At 39.6% G+C, this 14,785-nt stretch overlaps 1 protein-coding gene across 3 annotated transcripts in view; it reads left to right on the top strand.

Annotated features, from left to right (window-relative positions):
- SLC16A12 (solute carrier family 16 member 12) overlaps nucleotides 1-14,785 on the top strand; it is a 92,212-nt gene that overhangs the window by 30,403 nt on the left and 47,024 nt on the right. For all 3 annotated transcript variants that reach the window (XM_082339513.1, XM_082339512.1, XM_082339511.1), the window contains exon 2: nucleotides 2,723-2,787. The gene's annotated coding sequence lies outside the window, so the exon portion shown is untranslated. The remainder of the gene's footprint in view (nucleotides 1-2,722; nucleotides 2,788-14,785) is intronic.

The following is a 14,785-nucleotide window of genomic DNA, read 5'->3' as shown; positions in this document are numbered from 1 at the left end:
ATGCCAAGTGGTTTTCCACAATATTTGTACCAATTTACACTTCCATCAATAGTGTACGAGAGTTCTCATTGCTCTGCATTCTTGCCAACGCTTGGTATCGCCAAACTTTTAACATTTTTTGTTAATGTGATGCATGTATGGTGGTATCTCACTGTGTGTGTGTGTGTGTGTGTGTGTGTGTGTGTCTGTGTCTGTGTTTAATTAATAGACTTTATTTCTTAGAGCAGTTTTAGGTTTACAAAAAAATTGAAGAGAAGGTATAGAGTTTCCATATACTCTTTCTCGCCCCTCCATGATTTCCCCTATTATTAACATCTTTCATTGGTGTGGAATATTTGATACAATTGATGAACCAGTACTGATACATTATTATTATGATTATGATTAACTAAAGTTCATAGCTTACATTAGGGCTCACACCTATCTTGTGTTTTTAATTTGTATATCTGATTGCAAATAAAGTTGAGCATCTTTTCATGTACTCATTGGCCATTGGATTTCCATTTGTGTGGATTGCCTGTCCAGGTCCTTTTTCTGTTGGATTGTCCTATTAATCATATTGATTAATAGGGGTGTCTTTTATATTCTTGATAGGAACCCTTTGTAGGTTATATATGTTGTAGATATATTCTTCCACTTTCTGTCTTGTCTTTTTACTCTTTTAATCATATCTTTTGATGAACACAAGTTATTAATTTTAATGCAGTCAAATATATCAGGGTTCTTCCCATCATGATTAAGGACTTTTTGAGCTCTGTTTTAGAATTCTTTCCCTACCTCCAGCTCATGAATATATTATATTCTTAAAGCTTAATCATTTTGTTTTTCATATTTTGTTGTATAATACACCTGAAATTGATTTTTGTAAATGGTGTGAGATTGGGAGCTGTGGGGTTTTTCATTAATTTTGTTGGACACTCAAATGTGGAACATGTTTCTGTAGTGTTTCTTTCATCATGTATTTCTTCCTGTTTCCTCTGTTTTGGGGATACCTATTACTTATTGTATTCCTTCCCTGTTGGCTTAGGTTTCAGCGTTCTCTGTTTGGCTAAGTCCTATACCATCTGTTCATTTACTTCCCAGCTTCCAATATTTGGTTCACATTTCTTATCTGCTATCATCATCTTTCCTGCTCTCTTTATCTTTGTGGCTTATTTCTTTTTTATTCCTTTACCATCAGTGGCATTTTAGGAGACAGCAGAGATAAATGTGTGTGTTCAATCTATAATAAATCGGAGTCTGAATGTACCACAATTTATCCAGCTGATTCCCTGCAAATAGGAACTTATTTCAATGTGTTTGCAGTTATAAATAATGCTAATGCACCCTTATCCAAACATATCTGAGCATATATGACAGATTCCTAAATAAATGTAGAAGTATTGGGTCAGAAGTTAAGTTCATTTAAACTTTTGATAGATGTTGCAAAATATCACTCCAGAAAATTGAACCAATTAATACTCCTATCAACAGTGTGAGATAGAACATATGTCTTTGTTAAGGAACTAGCTATATATCCTCTTTGATCCTTGGCTGATTGATTTCTTTGTTGGATTTAAAACATTTGCTTTATTTAATAATCCTGGCAGACTTTCACATAAGATAACTGAAAAACTTGATCCTAAATATCGCTGTATCACAGTTCTTCAAGAAAAGAAAAAATAGTGTGTGGGTGATTGAATTAGTCTACCAACAGGAATGGAGCCAGGATGGTTACTTGGATTTTCTTTATTTCTACTGTGTTCCTGTGGCTCACAATACTTCAATTTCCTAGGCTTCCAGAACTTTTAGCATTAGAGGAACTGAAGATTGATTTGGTACTAGTCTGCTTTGACAAAATTACTTTAGTGAGAACCCTTCATTTATCTGCTGTATGTTATGAACTCATTCTCCCGACCCTCCTGCTTCTGATTACTGCTGGCTCATCTGATTATTTGAGCGTCTGGGCAAAAAGAGATAAAAATGTGTTTGTTTAGGCCTATAAAACACTGGTAGGATAACTTTGAGAGATGGGGAGCCAAGCTGAGGAGCTGAAAAGAGCTACGGATGGAGGATTTGACAGCTTTGAGTTTGCATCCTGGTTTAGCCACATATTACTGCATGATCTGGGACAATAACATAAGCTCTGAGCCATATGTATAAGACCAGAATAACAATGCTTCAAAAAATTAGTCAGGAGCTTGGGTGCAAGTGACAGAAATCAAATTCAGCTTGACTAAAAGCAAAAAGCTAATTCATTTATTCACTGAACAGAGAGTTCCAAGGGTAGAATTTAGTTGTAGCTGATTCAGATGTTGATACAATTTCAGAACTATGTATTTCTCTCACTCCTTCTCTCTCCTGGGTTGACTTCATTTTAGGTGGGGTCTCTCCCAGTGGAGACAAAAATGGCCACCAGCAGCTCTATGTATCCATTCTATGACTTGGAATCCCATGCAAAGAAGGCGCTTCTTCCCAGTTGTTCCAGCAAATGCTGCAAGGCTGACTCTTACTCGTCTAGTTTGGTTCATAAGTCTCTGAATGAATCACTGTGCCTCTGACTGGCCAGGCCTTTCCAGGAGCACGTAGGTTTCCAAAGCACATGATCTGAGAATGGGTAAGATGCCCAATGGAAAACTGACATGCTGCTGCCTCAACGATATGGCCTGGATGCTGGGCAGGAAAAAAAAAAAAAAAAAAAAAAGCAAGAGATGACCATTACTTTCTCTGTTTTGCTCCCTAGATCATCTGTGGCTTAAATACAGTAATTATTTGTGGATAGAAAGTCCATTGCACTATACAACAAATGTAAGTTATTCTTTTTCTTTTATTTTATGGATACTCTACCATTACTAAGTGGTGCAGACTTACTAAAATAAATTATTTATAGATAATTTTTGCAAATCCTTTTAGGCATGGCTGGGTTGTTCCCATTCTTGTGCCTAAACTGCTCTTGTCTCAGGCCATGGAAGATAAAGGATAACTTCAAGGGAAGATCAATAATAACCTTTAGTGGATAATCTATGTACATTTATCATCATCTTTATAGAGTCTTATTTAAAGTACCTTGGTCAATGAAGTAATAATCATGATGGATGATTCTATCTTAGTATGTGATGGTTATGGTCAATTAAGATATGTGCAGCTTTAAAACATTAAAATTGACCTTTTGTTTGTTTGTAAGTGTGACACCATGAACAGATGAAGCCAGTAGGAGGACATGGATATCATGTTAGCCCCAAAGTGTGATGGCATCTTCCAAATATTCCCTCTTTCTCTGGGTAACCTATTTTGATATTATCCATGAATTGGTCTAAACTTCTCTTGACTCCATTCATACTTCAATTGGTATTGCCGCTGGAGATGAGTTCCATAAAATTTTTATAGGTCACAGTGATGTACTTCCTCTTGTGTGTATGATGTTGAACAGGCATCCCTTGCGGGATGTAATAAAACTGCAACTTTTTTTTTTTCCATCTCTCATTTCCTCTTTAAAACTTGTTCAGTGGAGAATAGCCCACCGCTATCTCTGGGTGAAAACGTGTTCGGGTCCTATGGCTTTCTATTCATTCTTGGTCACTTCAAGTCACACAGTCTCAATTCAGAAATTAGAATATCTAACCCATGCGCATAATAAAAATGTAGAATTTAATCTAATGTCAAGTCTTACCTTCTCCCCAGGTGGCACCACTATGGAGTTGGCTGTCTGCAGAGGGAGAGGCAGGCATCATCCTTCCTTCTTTTCCAGCCTAAAGTTTCCTTTCTCCCAACTTGTAAAAAAATTTTTTAACTCCTCTAGGGCTTGGCTCAGTAGGAGAGGAGATTAGGAACCTAGGGTACAATCTTACTTGGAATGTACACTCTTTATCTAGGGGATGATTTCATCTTTATTCTATTCTATTCTATTCTATTCTATTCTATTCTATTACTTTATTTTTTCATTCATACTTTCTAGGCCCAGCCCCTGTGAGGCATATAATACTTCTCCTCTGGCTGGTTCCAACCCCCTCAGCTCTTGGTCCTCTGGTGGTTATGGACCCTTGCCTTTCCTTAGAGAACCATTTCCCCTGCCCGGAGGCCCTCTTGGGTGGGACTATAATGGCTCCAGGCAGCTTTTTCCATGGCAAAGTCTGTAAGTGGCCTGTGGGAAACTTTCCTGCATCCCTGGAGTCTCCATGGGGGAGGGGGCGTGCAGTTACTATTCCAGGGAGGGTGCAATTCTCCTTTGTGCCAGGGTCAACGCCATTTGCCAGCCTTTCTTCTGATCCCCTGGGCCTGGAGTCCCCTCCACTGAGTTTTCAAACAGAGTCCCACCTAGGCCCTGATTTCCTCCTTTTTCTAAGCTTGAGGTGGGGTGGGGGCATCCCCCATCTCTGAAGAAATTGTCTTAAAATAATCCTCTTTTTAACTCCATTCTCCCAGCCCTTTTCTATTTTCAAAGCTAGGCGAGGAGCCCAAGAGCTGTGAAATGAGATTTTTTAGTGTAAATTCTGAAGATGGTCATCTGGCCCATCACAATAGAATTTCATATTCATTTTATCTCATTATTTCAGTTGAAAGTTGAACTGAACATTCTTGAGTTATAGTAAAAATATATATATATTTGATCTTTGTCTATGGCTACTGGCAAGGCACCCTGAAAACCCTTGGGATTTCCTCAGTGACTGGAGTGTCTTTTGTCATTCATAAGCAGCACCTTTGGAGCACACCTGAGTTTATGCTAATGAAGTAATGGGGGGCGGGGCTTGATAGCCTCAGGGCGGGGCTGTTCTCCAGAAGGACTAAGTGATTAGAGGGGTGGAGCTTTCAGCCCTACTCCCTGATCTCCTGGGAGAGGAAAGAAGTGGGGCTGGAGATTTAGCTCTATAAAGGGGCTGCCACAACTAAGACCCGGTGCAACCAGATAAATAAATATTAATAAAAATAAAAACATAAAAGACAAACATTTAAAAAAAAAACGGTCTTGAACAAGAGTTTCAGAAACCTTCTAGGTTGGTGAACTTGACATCCACTTGCTGGGAGGGTGGCACACACTAACTCCACTGGCAGAAGCTCCCAACTCAGGACCCTTCCGGACCTCGCCCCACATACCTTTCTATCTGGCTGTTCCTTTGTATCTTTTATAATAAACCAGTAAATGTAACTAAAGTGTTTTCTGGAGTTCTGTGAGCCATTCTAGCAAATTTTATAACCTGAGGAGGGGCTGGTGGAAACCCCAGTTTCTAGTTGGTCAACCAGAGGTACAGGTGCCCTAGGACCTGAGACTGGCGGGGGCAGTCTTGTGGGCTGAGCCCTGTAACTTGTGGGATTCGATGCCAACTCCAGGATGATAGTGTCAGAAATGAACTGAATTGTTGGACATGCAGGTGGTAGAGGATTGTTGGAATATTTGAGAATCAGAGAATACTGTTTTACATGTAAGTCAACCCCATCTTTTCCAGACTTCAGGTGTTGCCAGCAAGTTCTGAGATTTGTTGCTAGTCTAGGTTCACCAGATTTACTCATCAGGATTTTGTAATCTTCAAGCCCATCGCCCTTTGATCTACTTCTCTGCCTATTGAAGAAACACCCTACTTTTTAATTCCTTTTCATATGAAGACACTTCATATCTTGAGACACATTAGTCATCTATCTCTGACTCTTCTGAGATTGTTATATATGTATTTTTTATTTGCAAGTGAACAGAATTATATGTAGCATTATGGATACTGATGTTTGATACAAGGGGAATTATATTTTTCAGTTTATTCCACTTTCTCTTTGATGATGACCAGCAATTATATTGAGTTTTATGATTATAGAAGGACATTGGACTGATATCTTTAGGGATGAGTCAACAATAACTTTTACACCTTTTTTTTCATCATATCTGAAATAACAGACCTTATATATATTCACAGGTATAAATACATGTAGTAGAATATTGTTTCAAAAGTATAGTGTGAAATAGATATCCAAATGATATTATCCTCTTAAAAGTATCCTTAGGAATTTTTAAGGTCAAGCTATTATTGTTCATGATATTTTAGAGCCTCATTTTCTGAAACTACTTTAAAATTTTAGCTTATTCTTTTGAATATCCTCAATAATGGCTGATCTCCAGGAAGGTGAATATAATTTTTGGAAACGTCAAAGGTCATTGGGAACCAAGTCTGGTGTGCATTATTGATTATCAAATTAAGCAGTACTGTTGGGATCAAACTACTACGTCTACAAAATGGTGAGCATGGATTCCTTATTTAAATAACCTGGCTTTGAAAGCAACACCAGGAGTAATTTCAAAGGCTTTTTCACTATATAATGCCATTATAATATACCCACATTTTCTAGAGATTATTATTTAGAAGTAAAGAGTTCAATCACCCTTTCTTTCTTCTCAAAAGACACCTTTCAAGAGGCCATACAATAGCTTGTGCTAACAGGGATGTAAGCCGCTCCCTAGTCACTTTCCTGACACGTCAGTTCCCATTTTGACTCTTGTATAAAAGCTTCTACTTATCCTAATATTGTGCAGAGTAAGCTCAACCAGCTCTTGATATCTCTGGGTATAGTTTGTATCTTAGTTCACCGTGAGCTTTCTGCATCCTGGTCATCGTTCCTCCCAACTTCTTTTACAGAGGGAGGTGGTCCTTTGAAAATCCCCCAAACTGCTGAGGGAAAAAGCATCTTTAGATGTCTAAAGCATCCTTTGGTGGGGAACTGCCCCTGTTGTTGGTTTGTTGCTACTGCTGCTATCCCAGGCACAGGCATTGCAGTGACCCAACTAACGAAAGCCAGCTTATTTTCAAAGCCTAACTGAACCCATCCCATAGCCTGCCAATTTGGGGGTGAAGGTTTGGTTCCCAAGCCCTTATAAGCACTTTTATAGACATAGCATTAATTCAGAAAGGAAAGTGAAATTCTGCTGTGCAAAATTGTGGTACCATGGTGCCGAGCTGCACCGATGCTGAAGAGCAGGTACCCAGATTCCTTTCTGAATGACTGTAATTAATGTTTGTAACTCCCTGAGCACAAGGCCTGGCCCACAGGTAAATGCTGAAAAAGTGGCTGCTGTTTTGATGGTGATATTCATCTATGGAATTAAAATGTTGAGTAGTCATTTTGCCACACCATCCTGGGTATTGCCTTTAAACACCCAATTGGTCAGTCAGATGTTATTTCCCATTAGAGGAGCCTTGTTGCCTTTCCCCAGGATGGCTGTGCTCACTCAGAGGAATCTGACCCTTTGTACAGATCCCACAGAGCCCAGGCCTCCTTCCCAGCCAGCTGTGAAAAGGTTCCTGGTGGCCATCCACCAGTGTCTGAAGCACTTCCCGTTGGCAGTGAAAGGGTATGCGTTTCATCCCATAGATACAAATTTCATCTTTGAGTGTCTCTTGACCTGCAGGGGTCGATTCAGTACCAGGAAGCCACACACACCTCTTCTGGAACATTGTGTATCCACTGTTTTCGGATCTAAGACCTTTGACCTGCTGACTACAAAAGCAGCTTTTCCTCAGGGAATCACATTATCCATGTTAGAAAGCAAGGGAGAAAAAAGAGAAACAAGGCACTGAGGAGGCCTCAGTTTTAATAACATTCATTTCCTTTTCTCTTTTTGTTTCTAGACTTATTTCTCTTACATGTCACCGTTGCATAATTGACATGTGTGTTCGACTCTCTTGTTTGTTTTTTCTTCCCCAGAAAGATTTAGTGGTGCTTTTTATGAATCCTAAATCTCCTTCCTTGACTGAGGTGAAGGGGAAGGCCATTTCTCAGTCTTTGTGGACTTTAAAAAAAATTTTTTTTTTGAAATAAGTAAGCCATATGAGGCTTTTACATACAACCTCAGACCCTTCTCAGTGCCAAGCAGTGAGATCGCTGCCCACCCACCCTGCATCTTCCCTGGAGTACAGAATGGGGAATCAAGGAGCTTATTGATTAGAAACTCTTTTGGCTGATTGCCATGAATGCTAGAGATTTCTGTCTCTGCTTTAGTTTATTTCACATATTGGGAAAATGCTGTTTGTTGCTTTTTTTTTTTCTTTTTCTTTACTGAGAGGGCAATGTTTTTACCAAGGAGAGATGGCTTGCTAAGGGAGTATACATTCCCAAACGTGTTTTTCTTCTTTTATCCATTCAAAGGATGAATTAGGCCTAGAACAGTCACTGATATGCAGGCCTGTATTACAGTTGTATAGTCTGATGCCTCTTTCAAAGCTGTTTCCACTGAGATTAATTTCTTTCATTTCCCCCACACAAACCTGCTGATCTAGTCAGACCACTCTCCTTTCTGCACGGAAACACACCATGCTTATGGCTGCTTCTGTGCCCTGACTCATGTTTTTTCCTCTCACCTGCATTGTTCTTCATTTTTCCTTCTGTGTTTCTCCACCTGCCTTCTCAATCTCTGTGCCTTTACATATACTGTTCCTTCTGCCTGAAACACTGTTCCCACCATCCTGAGTTGCTCTCCCCCAAAACCTGTCTCTGGTATCTTTGGTTGCAGGTAACATCAACTCATTACACCGTTGTAAGGTAGAGGGGAACTTTTATGGAATGTTACACGGACAGGAAGAACACGGGCCATAAAGTAGTTCAGGGGAACTTGGGGCAGGAAGAGCCGTTAGGTTTTCTGAGCAGCTGCAGTCAGGGCCTGGGGGGGGCCACTGGAGCTAAAGGAATTAACTCCTCTACCTCACCCTCTCCGTGTGCCACATGGTTGCTTGCTCTGAGTCTGTACCAGGGTTTTGCAGCCTTGTCATGATTGACGCTTTGGGCCAGATAGTACTCTTTTTTTTTTTTTTTTTTTTGCAGAGCTGTCCTTTGCACTGTAGGGTGAAGCAGCATCCTTGACCTTTGTCCACCAGATGCTTAAAAAAGCACTCTGGCTGCGACAGCAAAATATGTGTCTAGACATTGCCGGATGTCCCCTGGGGGACCAAACTGTCCCTGGTTGAGAACCAGTGGTCTGCGCGGAACTGCTACCTTCCTCTGCTGGTCCTCAGATCCTGTGGGTATGCACGTGGCAGAGAATGGCTCCCCAGCTTGCCTCCTAGCACCTGCCAGCTCCAGCCTGACTCAGGTCACTTCATTTTCCCATTCCCAGTTCCGAAGACGTAGAATCTCAGAGTTTGGTTCAGCCTGTGGTTGGCTCCTCGGGATCAGGTGTGGACTCCTGTTCGGGGAGCTGGGCCAGGGAGGTGCAGATCTTACAGAACTGACATGGCTGCAGGCCCCCTCCCCCAGGGTCTGCTCTTGGATCATTCTGAATGATGGAGCTGAATTCCCTTGAAGCTGAGCTGGATAAAATTTCTAAAAATATTTTATTAAAACATTGCCTTCTAAAAAATTTTATTTCATATTGGAGTATAGTTGATTTACAATGTCGTGTTAGTTTCAGGCATACAGCACAGTGACTCAGTTATACATATACATATATCTATCTTTTTTCAGATTCTTTTCCCATTTAATATTGGGTATACTCCCCTGTGCTATGAAGTAGGTCCTTGCTGATTATCTATTTTATATATAGTAGTGTGTATCTGTTAATCCCAAACTCCTAATTTATCCCTCCCTGCCACCTTCCCCCTTTGGTAACCCTAAGTTTGTTTTCTAAGTCTGTGGGTCTGTTTCTGTTTTATACGTAAGTTTATTTATATCACTTTTTTAGATTCCACATATGTGATATCATATGATATTTGTCTTTCTCTGTCTGACTTACTTCACTTAGTATGATAATCTCTAGGTCCATCCATGTTGCTGCAAATGGCATTATTTCATTCTTTTTTATGGCTGAGTGATACTTCTTAAACATGGAACATTGAACATGACTGAACAGAAATGAAACGTATGTAATTTGTAGAGAGGGTATAGTGCAGTGGTTAAGACCACAGTCTTTGGAGCCAGATTGTCTGGGTTCACTTTCAGCTGTGCCACATGCTGGCTGTGGCTTGGACAGACTGCATGATCTCTCTCTGCCCCAGTTTCTTCATCTAGAGAATGGCAGTAATAATAATAACAAGAACAACAGCAATAATAATTAATACTAGTATATCACTTACCACATGTGCCAGGCACTGTTCTAACTATGTTAGTTAACTAAATTCTCACAGCTGTGAGTTGAAACCTTTTCAGAAATCCTTAGGACCAAGTGTTTTGTTGTGGTATGTAGAACATATATATGTAACCCCCCAACAGGGCTGGGGGGAACACCCTGTGATCAACCAACCACAAATGATTCTGCACTAAAACATAAGAATATCCCACTCGGAAAGATAAATAAAAACTATGAGTGTTTGGGTCTAGCCACAAAATGAGTACGCTGCCAACCTATGGAAAAATTTTGGAAAAAATTTTCAGAACTTTTTGGAATTGTACACTTGTATATTCATCCCATTTTATAGAAGAGGAAACAGGTTCAGAGAGAGTTAGTAACCTGACCAAGGTTACAGAGCTAGAAGTGCAGAAGCTGAGATGTGGACTCAGGCAGTCTGATGACAAAGGACTTTCTCTCGAGCCTGGTGTTATAATACTTCATATATCAGAGGGTTGTTGTGTTAAATGAGTTAATATGTGTAAAGAAACACTGAGAGCAGGTGTGGCACATAGTGAATGTTATTTAAGCATTAATTATTATTGTAATTTTTCTTCATTCTAAGGGGTCACTGAGATTTATTATCATAGTGGTTGACAGTGCAGTGATGCATTCAGGGTCCATTAAAAGCAGTGCTTCCCAACCTCTCTCATGGAGCCAGACCTCAAAAATCATGATCTGTCTCAGCCAAATTGGGGTAAACTACGAGACTGTTCCTGGCCTGGGCTCTGGCCAACTCAAGGTTCTGCCCAGCTGAGGGATCCTGTTTTGGGCTGAATGCTTGTGTCCCCCCTCAAATTCATATATGGAAGCCCTGACCACCAGTGTGGCTGTTACCCATTTGAAGATGGGGCTTGTAAGGAAGTGATTAAGGTTAAATGAAGTCATAAAGGTGGGGCCCTTTCTGATAGGATTAGTGTCCTTATGAGAAGAGATACCAGAGAGCTCCCCCCACCTCTCTCTATTTCTGGCCAAACACACCCCCCACCCCCAATACACACACATGGCAAGGAAAGGCCGTGTGAGGACACAGCAAGAGGGTAGCCATTTACAAGCCAGGAAGAAAGCTGTCACCAGAAACCAAATTTGTCAGAACCTTGATCATGGGCTTCTAGCCACCAGAACTATGAGAAATAAATGTGTGTTGTTTAAGCCACCCAGTCAGTGGTATTTTGTTATGCAGCCCAAGCTGACTAATACAGACCCATATCACACCTGTAGCACTGTTCAGCAGTTGGGAAGCTCTGAATTAAGACATGTTGATGTATTTCCTTGTATACAAAATGACTCCAAGCCATTGAATTTTCTGGGTCTTTTCTTTTTCTCTTTTCTTATTTTTCTTGGTCGATTCTATTGCCATTAGACTCTTAACAATGATCTCCTCACACTTGGTTACAGATTTGTCTGTGATACCTTTTTGCACCGCACTGTGATTATAGCTTATCATTGGCGGGCTTGAAACCCATAAAAACAACCTTGTTAGCATAGAATACACAGTAAAAATACACTGGCCTTTGGAATGTAGACTTCAGCCATTCATCAGCCTTTTTTGCTCTGTTCTTAATCGATTGCATTCTTGAGAAACAAGAAATCAAATAAATTAAATTTGTATTATTTGACATTCTCTTTTAAGTGAGGAGTATGGATTTAAGACTTGAACGGTTAATTACAGATGAAACTGTACTTTTCAATCTTATAGGCAATTATTTTGTAGAAATCAAAATGTTTATTTTCTATTCTCATTCTAAGATCCTAAAATTATTTCAATATAAATCAAGCATTTATTTATTTTTACCCTGAAAATATTAAGGAACTCATTCTTCTACTAGCCCCCAGCCAAGACAGTTTTGTCATTGTCAGCATTCTCTCAAGAAGTTTATCAAAGAAAAGGGAATGATATCCTTACGCGGGCCTAAAATGCCACGAGAAAGAACATCACATTCTCATTCTGTCTAGTACAGTTGCCCTAAAGTGGACTTTTTCATTCCCTATTAGTTACTCATCAAATATTTCATCACTTTTTAAGAGAAAAACAACTTTGAAAATTATAGTGAAAGAGCATGCTGGAATAAATTTCTTTATTTTACACACACACAACACACACATTCACTTTTTGGGGAAAATAACCCAGAACTAAACTCTGCTAATTGGATTGTTTCCTTAGACAGCCTTAAAAAATGATTGTAAATTTTCTCTTTCCACAGATAGATTCTTGTTTTCAGCCTGTTAGGAAGAAAAGAAGTGAGGGGTGACCTTTAATCCAAGTATAAGAGAGTGGTCCCAAAGTAAAGCTCTCCTAAGTATTCCAAGAGGATAAAATCTTGACAAGTTTAAAAGAAGAGGGCAAACCCAACCATGGTAAAGATATAAAATGTCAAATGTCAACTCTGTCAAATATGCAAAACATATATGAATCGATGTTGAATGGGAAAGACAGCAGTAAGAATACACTTAGATACAACTATGTAAAAGTGGTTTTATTACTTTTTATAAGAAGGGTATAAGATTATTCCAAGAAGTTCGGAAAATACAGGAGGAGACCATTCATAATCTTACTTTCCTCACACAACTGTTTTCTCTCTCTCTGCATTCCCTTCTCATTTTGTCCTTGTGCACATGTATTTTCTGTAGTTGTACTCATAGCTTGTACATTTTGTGTTCTGACTATGAGTTAGCCCAACACAGGCATTTTTTGGGTGCTGCTACAGTCCTCGTAACCATCATTCGTAAAGGTTTTATAATGATCCATGGTTGGAACATGTACTACTTAGGAAAAGTCACTAAAAAGGGAAGAGAACATGGACACAGATATTCGATATACAGATATTTGCCTGCAAAGAATTTCAGTGTGCAATTCAAAAGAAAGAACCAACTAAATACTGCAAAGAAGTAAAAATTAGTTTAAATGTTCAAAGAGCATAGTATTTCTTGGATTTATTGTTTTCCCCATCATTTTCTCTTTGCCACTCTCCCTCATTCAATTATTTAGCTCTTTTGCCTTGTCCCAATATCATAAGGGAAAATTGACATAGAAAGATAAAGTCTCTGGGTCTCTCCCTTTTTTCCTTTGGATACTCTAAGACAAGAAATATGGGTGCTTTCAGCTATGATAAAGATACTTATTTACTAATAATTTGCTAACCATGTCACTATTTGAACTAGTAACTGGTATATGTTTAACTTAGATAAGTATTTTTTGCGTGCCTACTGTATGCTATTATACAGGTTGTATAATTGCTTTGCTTTTTTTTTGTTCTGCTTCACTTTTTAATTTGGAAAATTATTGAAAGATACAAAAGAGATGAAAAATGTATCAGCTGGTATAATAGGGAAGGGAATTAATGTGTGTTATTATGTGAATATTTTAATAGGTGTCAGGAGCTTTTACACATATTTGCCCTTTAATCCTCATTAAAGCCCTAATAAAGAGGAACGATTAACTTCAATATACAGAGCAGGAGACAGACTCAGGAAGCTAAGTCGCATGTCAGGTTCATACAGCTATTAGTTGTCAGCACTGGGTTTCCAAGCCAGGCGTGTCTGACCCCAGGCCAGGTGCACTGGTTTATGTGCTTCAAAATGTAGTGCAGCATCCATATTTGTAGCAATCTTAAAGGCCTCAAAGAGCAGTAGTATAACTGAGGGCAGGGGAAACCTCTGGAACTCTTTCGAGAGGAGTATCCTGTCAGAGGAATGTGGGTTTCTTTTTTCTTCTTAAAACTTTTTTTTTCTGAGCCGTGTTATGTTACTATTTACAGCTGCATCGTGGCCTAAGGGCCTCTTGTAAGCCTCATCAGAGAATTGTGCTTTCAGAACAGCTTTCACACCCAGCCTCAGAACACATGTGAATGCCTCCATGTGAAGTCTTTGGAGAGGAAATGGTGATAGATTTTTCTTCTGCCCTTTAGAAGGTTCTGCTTTATAACTTTTATTTTACAAATTAAAGTTATGTAACAGCTTTATAGCTGTTATTCTCCACACTATCTTGATATAAAGTATTATGATAATCATAGGATATTGAAATTTTAAATTCCTGTCCCTTTCCTAAGACTCGTGGAAGCAGTCTATAACAACAATAGCCACGACAGTAAGAAGAGCTAACATTTATTTGAATTCTTACTACGGGCAGATCCTATGCTTTGTGATATAATATGGATTACCTCATTTCGTTTTCTTAACAACCCCATGAGGTAGGAATTGGGATCAAAAGGATCAATAAAAACCACCTGTCTTCTCACAAGTTCAAAACCAATTTAGAGGTAGAAACAGGAATCAACGATTAAAATGCTGCCTTATGTGCTAATAATGCTGATAAGAGGGGGATGAGGCTTAGGACTACCAGCCAGGAAGGACTGCAGTACTCTGGGTACATAAAAGATGGACTTACCCAGTCACCACCCTTGGAAGCCCTCAAACAACCACAGGCCTCCTTTGAAGGGCGCATACCCCTGTTTCATGTACAGGGTGGAAGAGCTGAAAAGGTTGAGTGCTCTCTACTCACAGGCAGATCCCAAGTGGAAAAAAAAAAAGAAAAACAAAAAGCTGAGCACGTGCATCTGTTTCTCCCAAACCCATGAATCAGATAACCAACTTCTCCTCCTGCAGAGAAAAGTAGGTGAGTAGGTAAACACCAGGGGTGCGAGCTCCACTGGAGTTTCTGCCCCATGGAATCAATGGAAAGGAGGGCTTTGTCCCTAGTTGTAGGTACTGTGCATGGCTCTACCCTGCAGA

This window comes from Balaenoptera borealis (assembly GCF_965194805.1).
Source record: "Balaenoptera borealis genome assembly, chromosome: 10".
NCBI classification, from domain to species: domain Eukaryota; kingdom Metazoa; phylum Chordata; class Mammalia; order Artiodactyla; family Balaenopteridae; genus Balaenoptera; species Balaenoptera borealis.
Note: the sequence above shows the minus strand (reverse complement) of the source record. Positions and strands in the feature narration are given on the sequence as shown.